General features: G+C 44.9%; 1 protein-coding gene across 1 annotated transcript in view; it reads left to right on the top strand.

The window, feature by feature from the left end:
* LOC111647312 (uncharacterized) overlaps positions 1 to 820 on the top strand; it is a 72,467-nt gene that overhangs the window by 57,307 nt on the left and 14,340 nt on the right. The window lies entirely within an intron of this gene.

Genomic DNA, 820 nt, shown 5'->3' with positions numbered 1-820 from the left:
GTGATTATATGAAGCGCTTTGTTTAATCATTAATCTTTTATTTTTCACAGCTGTGAGCTGAACCGTCACATTCCCTGTAACTTGACACACCTGGTTCAGACTTTGACCCAGGCGGCTCATTAAAGTTCGTGCGGACAGGTGAAGTCAGAAACCTGTGTCTTGTCTCCATGGTGACGCTTTGGACCAAGTCCGAACGAGGCCAGGTGTGTTTTCACTGACGGTACCTGCAGCGGTTCATCGTGTGAGCAGCTAGCAGGTAGCAGGCTAACGGGGCTGCTAACATTAGCTAGCTAACCTCAGCTCCGGCTCGGTACCTGTCTGTGTGTGAGACATCCGCCGTCCTCCGGCGGGAAATCTCACCGGATGATTCCTCCGGAGCAGTGAAGTGAAACCAGCCGGAAGAAGAGCCGACAAACGGCTTTTCAATGCTCTGACACAAGCCGACATGTTCCCCACCTGTTAGCTTCAAGCTACAACAACCGCGGCGACGCTTCCGGTGCCCGCTTTTCAAAGTAAAAGGCAAGAGGTTTTGCCCAGTTTGCTCCGTGTTATTTATTACCATCACTCCAGGGTCGCTGAGCTGAGCATCAGTTTTTCTGAAGAGTAAATCCCTGATACGTTTGAAAAACTCATCATTTATCATTTTTTCATACAATAATGTATTTACAATTAAAATATATAAAATAAAATAAAAACACTTCAAAACCCAGGAAGTCCTTCAACAATAATTCCTCCGTTCCTCCCTTCTTTTTAAAATAAATAAGATGTTTAACATGTTTCTCATGTCTTTCATTTCCAAATCAAGGTTGATGGACGTGTA

The sequence above is a fragment of the Seriola lalandi genome, unplaced genomic scaffold (genome assembly GCF_002814215.2).
Source record: "Seriola lalandi dorsalis isolate HSWRI2012SDOR001 ecotype SW California unplaced genomic scaffold, Sedor1 jcf7180002054984, whole genome shotgun sequence".
Lineage (NCBI taxonomy): Eukaryota > Metazoa > Chordata > Actinopteri > Carangiformes > Carangidae > Seriola > Seriola lalandi.
The sequence above is the reverse complement of the archived record's forward strand: the minus strand, read 5'-3'. Positions and strand labels throughout refer to the sequence as shown.